At 36.6% G+C, this 22,771-nt stretch overlaps 1 pseudogene; it reads right to left on the bottom strand.

Annotated features, from left to right (window-relative positions):
- Positions 1–6,356: 6,356 nt before the first annotated feature.
- On the bottom strand, positions 6,357–7,002 carry LOC125343294 (annotated as a pseudogene).
- Positions 7,003–22,771: the final 15,769 nt, after the last annotated feature.

The raw sequence follows: 22,771 nt of genomic DNA, 5'->3' as shown, positions 1-22,771 counted from the left end.
AGTGGAAATCTAGTATCTAAGGATTCAAATATTTGCAATTTTGCTATCACTTGTTGTGGTGATTAAATTTCAATGGCCAAACTGGGTCAATTGAAGCACAACTAAAAGATTAGTAATATACCACCCCAGGTGATTTTCTAATAGTATTTTTAGACACAATTAAAATAATGAGGATGCTAACTACATAAGAAGGTAAAATCGTTAGTGAATTCATAATGTGATATTTGAGAGGTGATGGAAGGTAGGAAGTGGGTTACATAGTTGGAGGCATTGTGTCAGCACAGGCATGGCTTTGGGAGCAATATCTTGTTCTTGATTCTCTCTGTCACTCTCTCTGTTTTCCTGCTACCATGATGTGAGCTCTTTGCTCTGCTGTTTTCTTCCCACTATAATGGTTTGAAACCTCTGAAACTATGAGACAAAATACATAATTCCTACCTTTCGATAAACATCCTTCATTTGGTCTAAATGATAAGGAAAGTAAGTCACATACTTATTTAAATAGGAATAATAAAAATAAATTGTAAACCACTCTTTTTTCTAAGTCAAAGCAATATCACTAGAAACAGAAGTTAGGATAATTGCAGTTATATTTTTCCCTTTGCAATTCATTAGATTTGACAGTACTTGAAAGCTGTTTAAAGATATTTAGCTTTATGTTTAAATGACTTTGTTAGGTTGTCATCCTCTCATTTCCATGACACTACTAATTGTAGTTACCTACAGGAAGAGAAATGGAAATAAAAGCACATGTTAGAGGCATATTTCACTTCAGTGAGTTGCATTCTGTCTGCTCTCTTGTATTAACAAGTTGTCACTTATTATCATGGGCTCTGTTTCACTCAACCTACTAAGTCTCATCAAAATATTATAACTAAACTGCAATACATTCCACTCATTGCCTGGGTGAGTTTCAAGTAAAACATAAAAATAATTTATTAAAATTAAATTATACTATTCAAAATCACCATATTTGATTTCTTAGGGGGACATATAACTGGATTTGTAGAAGAATTGTAGAAGTAAAGTTCATATAAGGTTTATACACTTTGTAAACATATAACCTTTAGTCACTTTTTATAAACTTAACTTATAAGCTTATAAACTTTATTTTTTTCTTTTTTTAAATTTAATTTTATTGTCAAGGTGATGTACAGAGGGGTTACAATTACATACGTAAGGTAGTAAGGACATTTCTTGTCGAACATTGTTACCCCTCCCTCATTTTTGTCCCACTTTTCCTCCCCTCCAGTCCCTCCCATCAGGTTGTAAAGTTCATTTCCAACATATTGTCTTGTGAATCGCTCTCACATTGGTTTAGTCTTTGTCTTTTGCCTCACCAGTTTGTTTTTCCCCTTCCCTAATTCAGATAAATATATGAACAAAAAGCGTACCAAAACCAAATACAGTGACAAGAGGGGATAATCCATAGGAAAGAAAAAAAAAACATGAGAGGGAAAAGAATTAACTTTACATAGTACATTAAAAGCAACAACAAAAAGAAAAACCTCTTGTTTCCTTATCCAAGTGTTTATTTCACATAGCATCATCTTATGTGATCATAGGTACATAACTATTGAGCTATTGTGATCCTCTGCTAGGACTGTCTTAGACACATACTATTACAAGTGAGGGAAACCATGGAGTCTATGTTTCTTTGGGTCTGGCTCAGTTCACTTAATATGATTTTTTTCCAAGCCTTTCCATTTTCTTATGAATGGGACAATATTATTCTTTCTGATGGAAGCATAGAATTCCATTGTGGATATATACCACATTTTCTTGATTCATTCATTAACTTCAGTCACTTCTCCAAATTATGGCAGCACATATTGTAGGTGGTCCAGGTGAAATATTCTCAAAATTAATAGAGCAGTATTGATAATTCTTTTAATGTCTTTTTTCTTTTCTTTTCCCATACTCAATCCAAGTAACCAAAGTGTATTGAATAATCATATCTTTCCAGTCTCTGCTCTGTTCCCACATTTTCCTGTTTTTAAGACTTTGAGAATCATTGAAAAAAAAGCTGCATGAGATCTTTGTAGCTATTTGTCAAGTATCAGGTTCTCTCCACACAGAATTGTGAATCTATCATGAACTTCAATAGTACAGTACTGAATTTAGAAATGTCTGCCTTCAGTGCTTGGTGGTTGTTTCCTGCCTGTAATAGTAGCTACCCAGAGGCTGGGGATGTGGCTTAGTGGTAGAGTGCTTGTGTAGCACGCATGAAGCCCTGGGTTCAATTCCTCAGCACCACATAAACAGAAAAAAAACAGAAGTAGCACTGTGGCTCAAGAGGTAGAGTGCTAGTCTTGAGCACAATGAGGCTCAAGGACAGCTCCCAGGCCATGAATTCAAGCCCCAGGACTGGCAAAAAAAAAAAAAAAAAAAAGGTCATTCAGCGATTGAGAGAATGGGGATCATAGTTTGAGACTAGATAAAGCAGAACATTCCTGAGACACTATTTCAAAAATAACCAACAAAAATTAAGGGCTGGAGACACGGTTCACTTGGTAGAGCATCAACACAATGAGTGCAAGGCTCCAAATTAAAACTTACTGGAGGGGCTGGGAATATGGGAATATGGCTGGGAATATGGTAAAGTGCCCGCCTCGTATCTGTGAAGCCCTGGGTTCGATTCCTCAGCACCACAGATATAGGAAAAGCTGGAAGTGGCACTGTGGCTCAAGAGGTAGAGTGCTAGCCTTGAGCAAAAAGAAGCCAGGAACAGTGCTCACGCCCTGAGTTCAAGTCCCAGGACTGGCAAAAAAAAAAAAAAAAACCTCACTGGAATGAGTTTAGAAAAGAAAAGGTAAGGAAACCAACTCTTTTTTCAACTCTGCAATTTTTTTTTAAAAAGGTTGCTTACTTTCTGTGAGAAACATTGAGGATAAAGATCTTGAAACCAGTTCTGAAAACTCAGCTAAGATCTCAGGGAAGTCAGCTCTCTAGTCATAAATTTTGTCCATATTCCATTATGGTACTTTTACATCCTAGAATCACTGCATAAATCTAAAATACAGGGACTTGGTTTGCTCCTCTTCTTTAGTCCATGGCTGACAGATAACAAATACTTAATTGAATTTATACTTCTTTAATAAAGGAATGTTTGTCAAAAACATTCAGACTGCTCCACACCAAAGTAATATTCATTTTTATATTCACAACCTTTATCTAAATTCATTATACAATTTTATGATCCTAAAACATACTTAATAAGCTGGTTGCTGCAACAGATCTAATTTTAATAACATCTGTGCAGAATTCTTGTTTTTATTTAAACTCTTTGACAGTGTCGACTACTTTCGTGTCCCACTGACTTCCCCTTGAAGTCTTGTTTGTAGCTCTCCAACCTGGACCTATTTTAGTTATGCTCCATTATCTGAAAATTAATGCACAGCATCCACATTGGGCTCAATGAATCTACTTAAGTTTGCTGTGTTCCTCTGCAGGAACCTCATTATTACCTCTCTGTCTCTGTGAAGGCAGGAACTGCAGGGCGCTTCTGCGGCAGATCAAAGTTCATTCAAGCCTGTCCATGTTTATTCCTATCTTGAAGACACATTGTTCTTTTCCTCATTCCTCTTTCTACCCACAGATAATGCTGATGTTAAATACTGAATATTTTCCGCGGGGAGCTTCTCCAGTTGTTCTATGTCAGGATTGTCCTAACAATACCCACTTTGTGAAATAAAACCCCAGGCTAGATGGCTGATGATGGTAACTCATTTACATGGTTTCTTTCCACTTAGGTTCTCAAAATTTAGGACTATGTCCACATTCAAAAGTACATGCTCTTATTGCATAAGTGAGCAATTCAACAGACAAGTGATGTAACTAAAATAACTCTTGCATAGATGTGAGGAAGTATAACTAAAATATAATTTTCAGTCTTTGACAGAGAAATTCCTGGACTGAGGATCTAACCCAGTGGTAGAATAAGTTTCTGGAATGTACAATATTCTGGGTTTGATTGCTGGCACCAAGCAATTGAAAGAGAGAGAGAGAGAGAGAGAGAGAGAGAGAGAGAGAGAGAGAGAGAGACAGAGAGACAGAGAGACAGAGAGACAGAGACACAAAGAGAGACAAAGAGAGAGACACAAGAGAGACAGAGAGAGACAGAGAGATGAGAGAGAGAATAGGGGAGAGGAAGAGAAAGCAAGAGGACAAAACAATGCAAACTTAAATATTAAAAAATGAAAATGAAGCCAGGCACTGTGGTTCATACCTGTAATCCTAGCTACTCAGGAGGCTGAGATCTGTGGAGCACTGTTTGAAGCCAGCCTGCACAGGAAAGTCCATGAGATTCTTATCTCTAATTAACCATCAGAAAACCAGAATTGGTACTGTGCTTCAAAATGGTAGAGCACTAGCCTTGAGCAAAAGAGCTCAGGGACAGCACCTAGGCCTTCAGTTCAAGCCCCACAAATGACAAAAAAAAAAAAAAAAAAAAAAAAGACAAGATAGAAGAAGGGTAACAAAAGGAAAATTTATGCAAATGTCAATAATACAATATAATCCAAATACAGTTAGTTTTATTGAGTTTGAGAACTATAATTAGAAAAACAACAACAGTAACAATTGCCCAACAGACCCATTTAAAGTAAAAAATATGAATTTTCCAAAAGTTTACTGATTTCAGAAACAAAGACTGAGCTGATTTATGAAAAGACCAAAATCAAAACCTAGGTAACTTTTAGGGGTGCACCAATATCTTTGTCATTCTTCACTCTGAAAAAAATAATCATTTCCTCTGCTTTTCAAGTCACATAGTGAAAAGCAAAAGAGAACATCACTAGGTCTCCAGGCTTATATCACCATTCAGTCAATCACTACTAACATGTGGTGCTATCTGAGAGTAACATAAATGGTTGGGACAGAACTGGGAAGATGTCCTAAGAAGTGATTGCTGCAATGCTGAAATTAAAATGGCTCATGATGTCTCTGGCTGTGGGAACTTTGGCTCTTTACAAAATCCCTTTGCTGAAGAGAATTTAGGAAGCCCCTAGGATTGTCCCTATTCACAATTAAAATTCTTCTCTCCCTGTGCTGTGGGAGTCATACAAACAGGATTCTGCCCATGAGATCTTCCTTAGCTCCACAGAGGTGATACAATGACTAGGAGTGTATTCTGAGCATTTCTTTGCTGCTGAACTCCCAGGATAAATGAGAAGGTGAATATGGAAGTACTTTAAGCACTTTACTATTGTAACTATTTTTGCATGAAACTTCTGAAAATACATTAAATATATTAATCTTACAAATAATTTTGCACAAATCTCCAATAGAGATGTTATCCTCCTTATGAATATTGATTCTATTTTGCTTATGATATTAGATTATACTTTTTGCCTTTCCTGTTTTCATGGGAAGCTATTAAATAAACTTCCCACGGAAAATTCAATGATAATTACTAGGTAGGGAAAGGTCTGTGAGAGGTCTCCTGTCCTTGGAGAGGAGAATATTTACTTCTAGATCCTATTTATTTCCTCTTGATCTCTCCTCCACTTTCTTTGTCTATGAGTTCATTACTAACAGCGTCGGTTAGATTTAATTTTCTCATAATACATTTATCTCTGAATCAAGAGTAGGAAATCCTGTAAGTATTCAAAATCATCAGACTTGCAGACTCCAGTTCTTAAAAAAATCTAGAAAAGGAAATAAAAGAGAAATTAGTAACTTTGATATACATAAGTATATTTAGAATGGAGCTGTGGCTCAAAGCAGTAGAGCACTAGCCTTGAGCAAAAGATCTCTGGGACAGTGACCAATCCCTGAGTTCATGCCCTACAACCAAAAAGAAAAAAGTTTGTCTGAATAAGTATATTTAGTTTCATTGTAATCAATAAAATGTTTTATATAAACAGAGAAAAATGAAAATATGATACACTGCAAAGCTAGTTATGTGCAGCTGACATTCTCATCTTATGCTTACTGTGATGAAGATCATTTAATGATTTTTTACTTTAAGAAGTTTACTTTAATTCTAAGTGATTAATCATGAGTGCACAGCACATTTTTTGTCTGTTCAATCTGTAAAGTGACAAAACAACTTTCTAAAATATACAGCACACTTTATAATTTTTAAAAATAATCTAATACGTCATCTGTATATGTATTGTAATATTTAATAATTTTATCTTAGATCTAAGGGCCCTAATATAATGAAGGCGTTTTCATGTAACTGTTAAGTTTATACCTAGAAAGGGTAAAGGCAACATCTGAACTTGGAATGGCCTCCTATCCTAAACCCAAGTAACAATGTCCTCTTATGAAAAATTTCCATAAATTATTAATGACTTTACTGTATTTAAAAAACAGCTTCAGCAAATGTGAAAAACAACATGAAAAAAGCCTGCTATTTGTTTGTTGATTCATGATGAGATAAGAGAAAGCAAGGCAAAAATATTATTCTTCTACAGAAAGTTGTTTTATAAAAGGAAAAGTATCAAAAGGTCCAATAAGCATTCAACTTGCTCAGAACAAAATGATATTCAGTGTGTCCATCTTCTGAATTGCTCAATAACCCCAAGTGATTTTCAAATTAGGAGGCAAATTGCTGGCAGTAAGTTCATCAAACTTAGAGATGTCTGTAACAGGGACTTTATAGAAATCAACCATGTCTCTGACTCTGCACATCTGGTGAAGCTTGGAGTTGGGTATCGCATAGCCCAAGTCATCAGCCAACTGTGCCAGCAGACTGAACTTCACAAGACCATCTTCAATGGAGATGTCTTGCCAATCACTAGGAACGGATGAACCCAAAACTTTAAGACAAGATTCCACACGACTCGGAGATCTTCGGGTGGTGTGTATGCTCGGCTTCGCAAAGGTGGACACACCAGAACGGGTTCTTTTCTCATCTCTTCTATGGGTGCAGCCACCACTGGTTCTTTCTCTTTTCTGGATAGAGACCAACATTCTCTGTGTATTGCTCCCAAGAATGTCCGCGTCAAGCCTCTTCCAGCACTGCCGGAGACACAGAACGCCGCCATCTTCAATGACAGCCTATTTAATAATTTTGTGTAAAGCAATGTGAAAATGTATACCACAGCATCAAAAGTTGTAATGTCTTTGAGCTTGTACTTAAAATAGAATAACTCTCTCAGGAAAAACAATCCAAACTCCAAGCAAATATGTATACACTATATTATTTGAATAATGAATATCAAGAACCAGGATTAAGCCTTCAATAGATTAACGGTCAAACAATCATATTTAATCCATATTAGTAAATATTTGGCATCCATATAGAATGTTAATTTCAGTGAGACAGTCAGATTACCTAGATAATATAATATAATAATATACAAATCATCTATACTTTCTATTCATATTTTGCACGTTGTTCATCACCATGATGGATGTTGAGAAAATCCCACGTTAGCTCATCATATCTTCTAAATAGTATTACTACACAGAAAATTATCAAAACCATTTTAAATATTGGTGAGTTCGATTTATTAAAATCATAACAGCCAACTTAATAATAAACCAGAGGTCTTCATACTAAATCAATGCTAGACCCTTTATTTTCTATAGTTCTGAGTTTTTTTGGTTGTTGTTATTTATTTGTTTGTTTCTGGTTCTTAGTTTTGAACTCAGAGACTGGATCTTGCTCAGCTAGCTAACTCAGCTTACTTGTCCCTGGTGCTCTACCACATAAGCCACACATCCAGCCCAGCTCAATGCTATTTATTTTGGAGATGAGGTTTCCCAGACTCTTCTGCTTTGCCTGTTTTCAAACTGCAATTCTCAGATTGTCAGTTTCTTTAGTAAAACTATAACTATAGGAGTGACCCACTGGTACTTGACTTAATTTTTAATTTTTTCTTTTATTTGGAATAGAATATGCAGTATAAACTCATGGCTGTGATCTGTCTTCTTCCTTCATCCAGCACTGCACTGTGCCTAATAAATTCTGAAGTAGTAACACTCCCTTCTCAAATATATGAGAGAAGGACAGGAATGTTGGAGTAGCTACTGGCAGTATTTTTGCCTCTGTTTTGTAACTATATTCATTAATACAAGAGTTTATAGGCTTTCTAGTAACTACTATTTTATAAAATACCCATCTTCCAGGTGCCAGTGGCTCACACCTGTAATCCTAGCTACTCAGGAGTCTGATCTGAGGACTGCGGTTCAAAGCCAGCCTGCCTGGGTAGGAAATTCTACAAGACTCTTAACTCCAATTAACCACCAGAAAACCAGAAGTGGCACTGTGGCTCAAGTGGTAGAACACTAGCCTTCAGCTGAATTGCTCAGGAACAGTGCCCAGGCCCAGAGTTCAAGCCCCACGGCCAACAAAGAACAACAAGAAAACACCCATAGATACCTCATGAGAGTTTTCTATCCTTGTGAATCACAGGAGAATTATTGTTTAAAAGATACACCAATAACAGTAAAATAATGATCCAATGCCAATAGCCAGATATTGGGCAGATATGCATGCACACAAATATACATGTATATGTATTTTTATGTATAGATGTATGTCTTTATACATCAATATACATACATACACAGAGAGAGAGACAGAGGCAGAGAGTCAAAATCAAAAGAGGTATCACATGGACTGGAATATGGTACCACTATTTATATGTAATAAAGCAATCAGACCTGAACAAGCAAGTGATTAGGCTGACTCCTGAAAATCTTTTCTTCTGCAACAAGAGTACACCTCTTACGAATTGCTAACTGTATTACTTCCTTCCATAAATCAGACTACTTATGACAGACATTCTACTTCCTGTGCTGTATTACTCAGAATAGCATTTAGCAATAAATTAGCCACTGGTAGAAGTCCCCTGTGGGCTTTATTTGTTCAAGCTTTTAATTAAATTCCTGAAAGCAAACAATAACCCCACCAGATTATGTGTGATTCCTCATTCCTCCAGACAATTAATATGACTCCTGCTTTTAGCTGACAATCACCTGTCCAAATAAATATTCTCAGATTTTTTCCCTATGAAAATAGTAGGACAATAAAAGGGTACAATTCAAGACAATTCTATTTTTTATTGAAAATATTATAATTTGGTTATCACCTAAAACCAGGTGTCTAGCTGTGAGTAGTATATCACCAGATTTCCTGCATTTCCTTGTCATTTTCTTTGCTTTCTATTTGTGTTTTTTTTTTAATTCTAATGTTCTTGTTTAATTAGTTTTTGCCTAGAGTCTTCTCATTAAGAAAATGTCCTTTGCCTCTTACTAAAAGCATAAGATAGATATGAGATATTGTCAACTTCAGTTAAATTCTTATAATTTTCCCTTTGTCCTCTATTTTTGGCTGAGGAGGAATTAATTTCAAGTGATGATATTTCTGCTAGAGAGATGTAGATAGAAAGAAAGAGGTAAATCAAGAAAGGCAGATTGGACCTTTACAATAAGAGCCTTACAATGAAATGGAAACCCAGACCTCAAGTTGCACAAATTCCTGTTTCTGTTTGTAAGTGTACATATTCACCAGATATATCTATGAAGCTCTTTTGGTTAAATCCTATTTTTCATATGGAAAAAATACTCCTGATATTTCATAATATGCTTTTGATTTGCACATTTGCTTTCTATTTGAATGAGAAGGAAAGTTTTAAGGGGAGGGAAGTGTTTCAGAAAAAGTAGATTTGAATTGTGATCTGAAAACTTGGTCAAAACATGATACATTATTTTGAGCTACATTGTAATAATGTGACTCAAAATATCACACAGAATACCTAACATGACCAAAGATCAAATATTTAATTCAGCATGCAAACTCTTTGTAGAATGGAAATATGTTCAGTCTTTCCATACACTAAAACTTACTTCTGTCATTCTTCCAAGTATCCACATTAGTTCTTGGCTAATGAGATGATAGACTTTCATGTGATTCAATGTTGAACTTGAGGTGTCTCATTAGCAATAAACAATAAAGTACTCAAGAAGGACCCAGCTTAGTCCCAACAGTGGACAAAAGTCATGTCATTCTTCCTACTTAGAGTACTTATCATTGTAAACTTTGCAGACGAATTTTGGAAGTTTAAGACAAACACCAAAGCCTTATTGTTTTCAATTAAATGAATAAATCTGCAGAGTGGAAAAATTTGTTGGTTAATTACTCATCATTGACAACTCAAAGCCTACCAAGATTAAAAAGTCTTTGCCCCCAGGGTGGTGCTATCAGAAGAATTTTCAAGAGCCTGGGCAATGGAAGGGCATTCTCCTGGTGCAGTTGCTGCAGTCGCTGCCGGCCAGAGGCTTGGGGGGCAAGAGGAGACCGAGTCACGGAAGACGAGGGGGCCCGGACAAGACAGACCCGGGAGGCTAGACTCGAGGTGCAGATCTAGTTTATTGCACAGTTTCAAAGCGTATATAGGCGAATCACCCAGTATATGATGTAATCAACAGCCAATGGATAACAGACACCTGTACTTAGGGACTCTTTTGAATGGGGACTTTCCAGGAGGTGCAGGCTTGGGGTGGAGCCAACTCATGCCTTAATTCCCATTGGGTTTGCCCAAGAGCATGTAGTGACTCTGCTGTTTGCAGCAGAGTTGCGGGCATACGTGGCTCTATGCATGGGGCGTTCCCCACATTCTCCCATTGGGAGTCATGAGTTCATACCCATTCATCCCCCTGGTAATTCTTGCGAAAGGATTGTTGTAAAAAGAGTCTGGCTATTCTGACCCAGTCTCTTTGCCTTCTTGTTTGAGACATGACTCCTTTGTTGCTTAGTCTTCACATGAAATACTCACCAGAAATGAGCCAGTGAGAGGGTAATGCCCTTGAAAATCCACAATGGCGAGCTAAATCAAGTTTTCAATTACTTTTTTCTTGTTACAGAGTTGCGTGCCTCCAAAGTTCATTGTAGTTTTACAACTTAAGCGTATCCTTTGCTAGAATAAGAAAAGCCAAACCTTCATTGTCGTTATAATCAAGCTACATGTCTAGAAGTTGTCCATTTCTCATCTGCTTTTGATTTTTCAGCATTACTTTTTATGTGATATTTACAAACCTTTTTTCCAGAAGATCCTTGATTATAAACCATAGCCATAACTTCCCTATTTATATGGATCATTAGTTTGCAACTAAGAAACATTGGCTCATTGATTTTCACTAATTTAAATGAATTCTTGATTGGAAATACATTTGTAACAAACGTAATACTTCTCATTGGCTGCCTGTGCACTGTCTACCTCTGCCTAATCTGATAATCTTGTTGGTCAAATAATGATGTTATAAATATCCAGACAACAGAAAATGATTCCCAAGCCATGGTAGTGCACGATTAAAAAAATATATTTTATAAAAATATCTTATTGTCAAGGTGATGTACAGAAGGGTTACAGTTACATACGTAAGGTATTCAGTACATTTCTTGTCAAGCCTATTACCTCCTCCCTCATTTTTCTTCCACCTTCTCTCCTTCCCAATTACTCTCCTCCCAATTCCAACTAGTATTGTCTTGAAAGTATTATTGTTGCATTGGTTCATCTTTTACCCGTTGTAATCCAAATTTTTATTGGCTTAGTCTCCTCCTCTTCCTCCTGTTCTTCCTCTTCTTCCTTCTTCAAAAAGGAACCCAGAAAACATTGAATTATAGTACCACAAGAGTACAGTATTAGGAGGGAGATAGTCCCCAAGAGTTATCTCATAGAATGTTAGAGAAAATCCATTCTTGATATCTGAAAATAGAAAATGTCTACTAATCTAACACTTGTGCATATTTATACCTTGGAAAAGATGTCTAAAGATATCTTCTTTTCCATGGTGCTGTCAAACAAACAAACGTCTTCCAATTGTTTCGGAAGCAAAAACAGCACAGACTTGTACAGAGAAGCTTTTTTTTGTTCCTTTAAAAGTTCTTTGAAAGCATTCATGCATTCACCACCATCAATACTTTGAATTGTTTTTAGAAAAAAAAGTATTATTGTCCTTATTTTTTTCAAGTGTGAAAAGCAAGGCACAGGTTAAGGACATTTCCAAAGGTAAAGGTAGAAGCCTCTGATCTAGGCTAGAATTTGCTCATTCAAGCATCTCTGCATAGATACCCCTTTCTCCTCAGCAAAGGGTGGAGGTTGGGAAGGTAAGAGAAGAGGAGGACAAAGGAACGCTAATTATAGATCTTTCTTGTGCCAATCATTTTCATCTTGCCATCAAAATTCTGAGGTTTGTTCCTTGAGTAGAATGGCAGTAGGCAGAGCAAAAACTTGGTCTGTCAAGTCAGTCTCAGAATGGAAGCATTATCCTTGCATTAACCTTTGGTGGGATTTATAGTAGGGACTTGGGGGGGGGTCCATGAGGTCACCTGTGCTATGTCACAGAGCTTCAGAACCCCCTTCTGTACAGAGCTTAGGGAATGCACTCCCACAGTGGTGATGTAGGTTCTGCATGTGCCACCTTTTTCTAAATGTACAAAAATAGCTGCTTTCCCCACACAAGATACAATGCTGTTGTTTCCTTCAGAAACTGCTGGAAATTATTTTCCTCATCCAACAAATAAGATCCAGATAATCTTTGACATCCTTTACTTTCTAATAATCTACCTATGGGAGCTGATCATAACCATGATTGATTAGGTGTGGTAGAGCCATTTTTCACTTATCTTGGAGAGCTACATTACCCAGCAAGCATAGCTTGTGCACATGTTCAATAGAAACAAGATTAAAAATAAGGAAAGAGCAAGGCCTCCACTGACCTCAAATCCAGGTGTATTTTCTCTGTACCTCCTTGATTTCTGGACTTAATTGAAATAAAGTGGGTGATGGGAACACACATAAATACATATATTTAACATGCTGGTATGATGCCACTTTAAGCATATATCTCTTCAGTAATTTAAAGTGTACATTACTTCAAATAAGATCATTGTATGAAAATAATAATAGCCTTGTCGATAACAAATAGTACTGAGGTGATTAATTCCTCTTTTTGTCCTTGTCTTTTAATATAAACATGAATTGTTGAGTACATTGCAATATGATGTGTAGGAAGCTTCTTTGGTTCAGGCTATTGGATTCATGTTCTTTTGCATAACTTTTCAAATTTTCCCTCCCCAACTATCAGAAGCATTACTTTGTATAAGAAATTGATTAAGGAAGTGCTCAGTATCCCTGGCCATAAAAGAAATGCAAATAAAAACAACATTGAGATTCCACCTCACCCCAGGAAGAATGGCCATTACCAAGAAAACGCATAACAACAGATATTGGCAGAGATGTGGCCCTACTACACTATTGGTGGGAGTGTAAACTTGTTCACTTTGGAAAGCAGTGTGGAGTTTCCTCAAAAAAGCTAACATAGAACTCTGCTCTGATCCAGCAATCCCACTTTGGGGCATCCATCACAAACAAGACCACACTATAGTTACCAGAACAGCCATGTTTATCTCAGCACAATCCACCATCACTAAAATATGGAACCAACACAGATGTCCTTCAGTAGAGGAATGGACCAAGAAAATGTGGCATATATACACAATGGAATTCTATGCCTCTATCAGAAAGAATGGAATTGCCCCATTCATAAGGAAATGGAAAGACTTGGAAAATATCATACTAAGTGAAGTGATCCAGACCCAAAGTAATATAGACACTATGGTTTCCCTCATTGGTAATAATTAATATATGTCTAGGATAGCCCTAGAAGATCACAATAGCTCAATAGCTATGTACATATGATTACATAAGATGATGCTAAGAGAAATGAACTTTAAGTTATGGAAATAAGTGTTTCATTGTTGTTATTTTCAATGTACTACGTGAAATTATGCCTTTTTCTTTTGTTGTTCTTTCCTATGGCTTTACCCCTGATGTCACTTTAACTGATTTTGTTACCCTGGTCATTTCATATATATTTATCAGAACTGGAGAAGTGAAGCAGAACATCAAAATGGGGAGACAAAGGTCAAAGATGAACCAATGCAACAGCCATACTTAGAGGACAATATGCTGTAAACCAACTGTCCAAATGGGGGGAGGGGCTGTGGAGGGGAAAAGGGGGGAGAAAAATGTGGGAAGAGGTAAGAAGTTTGAAAAGAAATGTACTCATTGCCTTACATATGAAACTGTAGCCCCCTACATCACTGACAATAAACAAACACATAAAAAGTAAATAATGAATTAAAGATTTTATCTGCAGAATGTTCTACCTCACCTCTATGACTACCAGCCCCAAACAATTAGGTAAGACCCTGTCAATATTTCTCCTCAGAAGTGTTTTCATATCTAGGATTGGACCAACTTGAATTTCTTTTTTTTCTTTTTCCCATTGTGGGGCCTGAACTCAGGGCTTGGGCCCTGTCCCTGAAGTCCATCTACAGCACCACTTCTAGTAGTTAACTGGAGATAAGAGTCCCATGGGCTTTCCTTACCAGGCTGGCTTTGAACTGCAATACTCACATCTCAGCCTCCTGAGTAGCTAGGATTACAAGCATGAGCCACCAGTGGCCAGCACAGTTTGTGTTTCTACAGTTACATGTGATCCTGACATAGTTGGACCAGGGGCCTCACATTGATTTTTTTTTTAATTTCATGTGTATGTGTATGTGTATGTACATTGGTACTAGAGACTGAACTGTGGGAGCTGTGCTCTTCTCTTTAGCTTCTTTATTCAGTGCTGGCACCCTACCACTTGAGCCACAGCTCTACTTCTGAGTTTTTGCTGGTTAATTGGATATAAGAGGCTGAAGCATTTCATGGATTTCTCTTCCCGGGTTGGTTTGAATCTTTGTTTTCATATTTCAGACTTCTGAGTAGCAAGAATTACATGTCTGAGTCATCTAGTGCCTGGGACACTTTGAAAAATTTGAAAATGGTCTGTGTGCTTCTCTCAAAAACCCCAAAAGGATATTCTTGTCAGAAACAAAAACCTTTCTTTTTAAATGAAGAAATATCCAAATTATTTACCATACTTCCCGTCCAATAATGTTCTTCTGTGAGTGCCAGTTATACTTAGTAACTGGACATTATAATTAGCATTTGGATATTTTAATTCATATTTGCATATTATAATGTATTTATATAAACATAAACACTGGGATTAACAATTTAGTATTCATAAATAAATCAGTAATGGTGCTTTTTAGTATTCACATGGCTACAGTGCAGTTATTACACTTGAAAATCAGAACTCTGTATATTAAGGAGCATCATTGTCCTGAGAAGTTGAGGATATCCTAAAAATAGAAGAGAATTTTTTTATGTCAGTCCTGGGGCTTGGGACTCAGGCTTCTTTTTGCTGACAGCAAGCACTCTACCTCTTGAGCCACAGCACCACTTCCAGCTTTTTCTGTTTATGTGGTGCTGAGGAATTGAACCCAGGGATTCATGCATACTAGCACAGCACTCTGCCACTAAGTCACATTCCCAGCCCAGAAGATGATTCTTTTAAATTGAACTAAGAAATAGTTTATTGATGCTATTTGTGAAAAGACAAATTAAGTTTTCAATCATTAAAGACTATCGAATTGCTACTTCGTATTGTTCTTTTTTGCAAATTTGTTTTCTAGGATGTTATTAATCACCATATAGTGCTTGTATTAACTCAAATTTTACTTCTTTACACAAAGATTTTGTTGGGAATAGTTCTATCAAAGTATCATTTTAGTATGTCTTGGTAAATTATATACTTTGGGAGACAGGTTGTTACTTTCATCAGGAATTAATATATTGAGATCATTATAAAACATCAGTCATTTTCAAAGCAGCACCTTTTCAGTAGTTACTTCATCACTAACAATATGAGCATACCTTAAATTTATTTTTGAGATTCATATTCTGTACTTTATTTCAAATAGTCATTTCAATTGTCCAGCCAAAGAGCACTATTAATACAGATTCAGGAATGTTAACATGCTTAATAAAAACAGCTTTACAATTATTTTCACACTTTTCCAAATATTTTATGTCTCATTTTGAAATGGAAATTCAGATTAATGTGATTATAGGAGCCAAAAAATTTGCTACAACTTAAAATCACCACATTGGAAAATCAAATGGTCTCATATACTGAGATCATGTTACAGCATAGAGAATGCATTTGATTATTTTGTTCATATTATTTGTTAAAAGGTATATTTCCTACATTTCTCGACTAGACATATGCTTGGAACTTCTGTGCTCAATTCTTAACCACACACTTGTTTCTTTAATAATTTGTGCATAATATTGCATTGTTAAATTAGGAAAATGATATGGGATTTATATTTTAATTAAGGCAAACATCTGAACTAAATGTTATACAGATTATTAAAGTAATATTTATGGAGTGATTTGGAGACATAGTTAATTATTGAGACTGATTAAAAATTATCAAAGTCTAAATTTTCTATTAATAACAATAATAAATCACATTCACTCAATCACTTACTCAGTAAAATATCTTCCACACAATGTATTGTGAATCCTAAAATTACAATGAGCTATTAAAATTCAGGTGGTGCATCATCCTCACTATGAGACTATTGAACAGCTTGTATCACATTTCTATTGCAAAGACATGCTTTTTAAAGTTCTGTTTGCAGGCTTTTCTTCTTTTATTTATTTGTGGGACAGAGTTCTGCCAAATACTGGCTCCTAAATAAGACACTATTTGAGGAGATGTTAACATGCAATAGCTGTGACAGCATATGGCATTACACACTTCCTGTAAAACACAGTAGGCTTTGAAAATGTAGAAGGAAGAATTGCACCATGATTCACCATAGCTAAGTTACGGAATCAGACCAAATGCCCCTCAGTGGAGGAATGGACTAAGAACCTGTGGTACTTACACCCAATGGAACTTTACTCGTCCATTAGAATGCTATTATATTATTCAGAAAGAAATGGAAAACCTGTAAAAATTATATTAGGTGAAGTATGTCAGGCTCAGAGAGACACTAGATGCATATTTTCCCTTGTATATGAAAGATAGAATTAGCTTATAAACTTCTAAGTAAAATATGTTGGTATGTAAGTTTACACAAATGTATTCAATGCAATAGGAGTTTTCAAAACAAAACTCAAAATAGTTTAATTCCTTAGAAAGGAAAGCTCAAAAGTAAATAAACAAAATAAACACCAAGAAGCAGGATATGGGGTAGAGTGAAGGGGAAAAGCATAGAAACAAATGAAGAGGGGCAAATACAGTCAAAATTCAATGTATATCCTACAAAATTAAGAAGAGTGAGGGAAGGGATGGGTAAGGGAGAGATGGGTGAGAATATTGCAAGTAATGATATGGATCAAGAGACATTTTATTCATAAACTGCTTTTTTTTCTTTTTTTAATTAAATTTTTATTGTCAAACTGAGGTACAGAGAGATTACAGTTTCATACGTTAGGCATTGGATACATTTCTTGTACTGTTTGTTACCTCCTCCTTCATTCCCACTCCCCCTCCCGCTTTCCCTTCCCCCCCATGAGTTGTTCAGTTCATTTACAGCAAGCAGTTTTGCAAGTATTGCTTTTGTAGTCGTTTATCCATAAACTGCTTTTAAAGACAAAAAGTTTATCATTTAGGTGTTACCTAAATCTTTCCTCACTGTGGAGGGAACCCCATGGTACTGCAAACACTTCAAGCATGATTTCATTTCTAAGCGCTCTCAGCTGATCCTGAGGCAGGGAGAGCATGGGGCAAGCAACTCATAATTCCTAACAATTCCAGCTCTTCATCAACAAGGAATGAAGGACAAAGAGAGATTTATATTGTGTCTTTGGGGATATTCCTTCTTGTATTTAATGCCCTCTGCCAGAGAAATATTCTCCCCATCCCTGTAGTTGGAGAGGTGGTGCATGCATGTAATACCAGCCACCCAAGACACAAAGGCAGGGATATTGAGAATAAAAGCCAGCTCTGGAAATTCTAGTGAGATTTTACATCAAATATGAAATATAAATAGAAGGGTTTGAGGAGAGGACTCAAGTGGTAGAACACTGACAAGCAGGTTTGAGAGCCTGGTTTTGAAACTCAGTGAGACATGCATGAATGAATGAATGAATATATAAGCCATATGAGATATGGAAGTCTTTATAAATTTAATTAAAGCTAAAATCAAATTGGAGTTATTGTGTCTTTAAATCTCTATCTGTTCATTCCTTGGTATGTACAAGGAATTGATGCCAGGAATGGATCAGGAAAACGTGGTACATATACACATTGGAATTTTATGCCTCTATCATTAGTAAGGAAATGGAAGGACTTGGAAAAAATTATACTAAGTGACGTAAGCCAGACCTAAAAAACCTGGACTGTATGGTCTCCCTCAGAGGGAATAATTAGCACAGGTTTAGGCAAGTCACAGCAGAGGATCACAAGAGCCTAATAGCTATGCCCCTATGAATGCATAAGATAATGCTAAGTGAAATGAACTCCATGTTATGGAAACAAGTGTTATACCACTGTTGTAATTACTTTCAACATGCCATGTGAAACTGTAGCTTCTATTGTTGATGATCCTCTTGTATCCCCTTCCTGTGGTTGTACCTGCACTATCACTGTATCTTATCTGAGTAAATTGGAAACCATGTATACTGGTATTAGAACTAGGAAAGTGAAAGGGAATACCAAAATGGAGAGACACGGAATAAAAAGACAAATGACTACAAAAGCAATACTTGCAAAACTGTTTGGTGTAAATCAACTGAACAACTCATGGGGGGAGAGGGAAAAGGGAAGGCGGAGGGGCGAATGTGGGAGGAGGTAACAAACAGTACAAGAAATGTATCCAATGCCTAACATATGAAACTGTAACCTCTCTGTACATCACTTTGACAATAAATAAGAAAAAAAAATCTATGCTAAAAGCCCTGGAAAAACTGGGATTCCAGGGAACATTCCTGAATATAATCAAGGCAGTTTATGACAAACCAACAGCAAGCATAACTCTAAATGGTAAAAAACTAAAGCCATTCCCTTTAAAATCAGGAACAAGGCAGGGATGTCCACTCTCTCCCCTGCTCTTCAACATAGTACTAGAATTCCTTGCCAGAGCAATTAGGCAAGAAGAAAATATAAAGGGGATCCAAATAGGAAAAGATGAAGTTAAACTTTCTGTCTTCGCAGATGACATGATCCTATCCCTAAAGAATCCCATAGACTCTACCCCCAAGCTACTAGAGCTGATCCAAAACTTTGGCAAAGTTGCAAGATATAAAATAAACCCTCAGAAATCAATGGCCTTTTTCTATGCTAACAACCCGAAGACCAAGGCTGAAATCAAGAAAGCAACTCCTTTTGCAATAGCGTCAAAAAACATAAAATACCCAGGAATAGCCTTAACCAAAGAAGTGAAAGAACTTTTTGAGGAGAACTTTAAAAACTTGAAAAATGAAATTACGTCAGAACTAAGGAAATGGAAAAAACTCCCATGCTCTTGGATTGGAAGGATTAATATAATCAAAATGGCAATATTGCCAAAGGCTATCTACAAATTCAATACAATACCCATTAATATCCCAACACCATTTTTTAATGAAATAGAGGAAGCAATCCAGAAATTCATATGGAACAATAAGAGACCTAGAATAGCAAAAACAATCCTAAGCAGAAAGAACAGTGCTGGAGGAATTACAATACCCAACTTCAAGCTGTATTATAAAGTTATAGTAATAAAAACTGCTTGGTATTGGCACCGGAATAGGCCTGAAGACCAATGAAACAGAACTGAAGACCCAGAAATGAACCCACAGAACTACGCCTACTTAATCTTTGATAAAGGAGCTAAAACAATAGTTTGGAAGAAAGATAGCCTCTTTAACAAATAGTGCGGGCAAGACTGGCTCAACACTTGCAACAAACTAAAACTAGATCCTTATATATCACCCTGCACCAAAATCAGTTCCAAATGGATTAAAGACGTCGAAATGAAAACAGACACCCTGAAAACACTAAAGGAAGGAGTAGGAGAAACACTTGGGCTCCTTGGCGCAGGACGGAACTTCCTTAACAAAGACCCAGAAAGGCTACAAATCAAAGAAAGTTTGGACAAATGGGACTGCATCAAACTGCAGAGCTTCTGCACAGCAAAGGACATAGCTCGCAAGATAAACAGAAAGCCCACTGACTGGGAGAAGATCTTTACCGGCCATTCAACGGACAAAGGCCTCATATCTAAAATATATGCAGAACTAAAAAAATTACCTTCTTCCAAAACAAAACCGCAAAGAACCAATAGCCCCCTCATCAAGTGGGCTAAAGACTTACAAAGAGACTTCTCTGATGAGGAAATGAGAATGGCCAAGAGACATATGAAAAAGTGCTCTACATCACTGGCCATAAAATAAATGCATATCAAAACAACATTGAGATTCCATCTCACCCCAGTGAGAATGTCATATATCAAGAAAACTAACAATAACAATTGTTGGAGGGGATGTGGCCCAAAGGGAACCCTTCTTTATTGTTGGTGGGAATGTAAACTGGTTCAGCCACTCTGGCAAGCAGTGTGGAGATTCCTCAGAAGGCTAAATATAGAACTCCCCTGTGACCCAGCAGCCCCACTTTTGGGTATCTCTCCAAAAGACCACAAACAAAATCACAGTAATGCCACCAGCACAACAATGTTCATCGCAGCGCAATTTGTCATAGCTAGAATCTGGAACCAACCCAGATGCCCCTCAGTAGACAAATGGACCAGGGAAATGTGGTACATATACACAATGGAATTTTATGCCTCTATCAGAAAGAATGACATTGCCCCATTTGTAAGGAAATGGAAGGACTTGGAAAAAATTATACTAAGTGAAGTGAGCCAGACCCAAAGAAACATTGACTCTATGGTCTCCCTTATTGGGAATAATTAGTACAGGTTTAGGCAACTCATAGCAGAGGATCACAAGAGCCCAATAGCTATACCCTTATGAACACATAAGATAATGCTAAGTGAAATGAACTCGATGTTATGAAAACGATTGTTATATCACAGTTGTAACTACTTTCAACGTCCCATGTGTATCTGTTGCTTCTATTATTGATGATGTTCTTGTATCACCTTCCTGTGGTTGTACCTACACTATCTCTGTAATCTTATCTGAGTATATTGGAAACCGTCTATACTGGTATTGGAAGTAGGAAATTGAAAGGGAATACCAAAATTGAGAGACGCAGGGTAAAAAAAAGACAAACTACTACAAAAGCAATACTTGCAAAACTGTTTGGTGTAAGTGAACTGAACACCTCAGGACAGGGAAAGGGAAGGGGGGGGAGGGGAGAATGAGGGAGGAGGTAACAAACAGTACAAGAAATGTATCCAATGCCTAATGTATGAAACTGTAACCTCTCTGTACATCAGTTTGATAATAAAAATTTGAAGAAGAAAAAAAGAAAAAAAATCTCTGTTCATTTCTTGGTATGTACAAGGAATTGATTCCAGAACCCTCCTACAGAAACTGAGACTTATGGGTATTCCATTCATAATTCAGTAGTATTTACAAATGACTTCTGTAAGCCAATCCATGTCTACACTGCTTGTATTTATAATTTCCCACACATTGTTGATGTTAGGTCTGTTCTACTGCTTACAGAATGCTGACAGTGAAGTGAATCCTGAACAGATTTGTTGAAATACCGTTAGAACCCATTTCCTACTTCTGGTTAGAATTTGGTTACTGATATTTGAGCTCACTAGTATTTATTTTAGTTTATTTTTTGTTAGTTGTGAGGGTTGAACTCAGGGGCCTGGGCTTTGTCTTTGAGCCTTTTTGTGCTCAAGGCTAGTGTTCTGCCATTTAAGCCACCGCATGACTTCTGGTTTTTGAGTGGTCAATTGTAGATAAGACACTCAAGAGGATTTTTATTTTTGCCCAAGCTAGCTTCAAGCCTAGATCAACAGATCTCTGGAGCAGCTAGAATTACAGATGTGAGCCACCAGCTCCCAGATCTTATTAGCACTTTTTTTTTAAATTTTCAAACTGATGTACAGAGAGGTGACAGTTTCATACGTTAGACATTGGATACATTTCTTTTACTGTTTGGTACCTCCTCCCTCATTCCCCACCCCCTCCTCCCCCTTTCCCTTTCCCCCCCAAGAGTTGTTCAGTTCATTTACACCAAACAGTTTTGCAAGTATTGCTTTTGTAGTCGTTTGTCTTTTTTTACCCTGTGTCTCTCGATTTTAGTATAAAGGTGACTATGTAGCACTGTTTTGTCCACTTTTCTAATTTCCTTTTAATTTTAAAGGTATTGTGGCCTTGCATCTTCCTAAATGCTCACCAAGAGTGCTGTTTTTACCTCTAACAAATTTTCACACAAAACTAAATAATAAGAAGCTCAATAAATTTACTTTGGCACTGGTATTTTCCATTTCTTTTATTTTTTAGAAAATAAGCTATATTACCTAATGCAGCATTAAAGCAAATTGAACTTCTCTTCTCCAAGGCATTTCTCCTTAGGGATTACTCTTGAACTACTGTATTAATACCAACAGTGAATTATTTACAGCATAATTCAATCGAGTGCCTAGCCCAATGTAAAGCCACATCAAATGACTCTTCTATTGAACTTGTCATATCTTGCAGCTTTAATTCCACAGGGAAGCACACACACTTTAAAAGGAAATGTTTTTGCATTTTGCATGTAGTGCAACAAGTTTAGCTACCTCACCTTTGTTTCCTAAGAAAATTAAGGAATGAATTACCTTTAGCTGTAAATAAACATTTGGTTTATTGGAGAAACTCTAATGCTGTGATATTGAAGGTAATCTAGAAGATTTCTATCATAATTTTACGTATCAATTTGCTTAAAATCTAAAAAGAGGACTCTTCTTTTTAAATTCTTTTAACATAAATGGAAGAACAATTTGTGGAGTCCTTAA

Source organism: Perognathus longimembris, chromosome 2 (genome assembly GCF_023159225.1).
Source record: "Perognathus longimembris pacificus isolate PPM17 chromosome 2, ASM2315922v1, whole genome shotgun sequence".
In the NCBI taxonomy this organism is placed as follows: Eukaryota; Metazoa; Chordata; class Mammalia; order Rodentia; family Heteromyidae; genus Perognathus; species Perognathus longimembris.
This window is presented reverse-complemented; position numbering and strand designations above follow the sequence as displayed.